This window comes from Theobroma umbraticum, unplaced genomic scaffold (genome assembly GCF_002168275.2).
Source record: "Theobroma umbraticum cultivar Fairchild unplaced genomic scaffold, ASM216827v3 scaffold_39.0, whole genome shotgun sequence".
In the NCBI taxonomy this organism is placed as follows: Eukaryota; Viridiplantae; Streptophyta; class Magnoliopsida; order Malvales; family Malvaceae; genus Theobroma; species Theobroma umbraticum.
In genome coordinates this window covers 221,334-221,680 of record NW_018397281.1, presented here as the reverse complement: position 1 = coordinate 221,680, position 347 = coordinate 221,334, and positions in this window count along the sequence as shown.

The window sequence follows — 347 nt, the reverse complement described above, 5'->3', positions numbered from 1 at the left end:
TAGATAGAAAGAAAATTCAAAAAGGTTTCAAGGTTATCCATTTAGTCAATCATGTAAGGAGTTTTTTGTCTTTTACCCTTTAATCCTTCTCCCATCTTTTCCTTCCCTTCTTGTACCAATTTTTCCCAACAAGTCTTACATAGGTGACCGGCCACATGAAAAAGAATAAGAGAAAGAAAAGTCAAAATTGCCTTTGTAGGCTTTGACCAAGTTAAATAGTAAAATTACCATTTAACCCTCTTAAGTTTTCATTCTTTTTATTGAGTCCTCCCGTCACCTTTTAAATATCAATTTTTCTTTTACTTCCTTCCTTGATATGTGTATAAATATAATATAAAGTTTACACC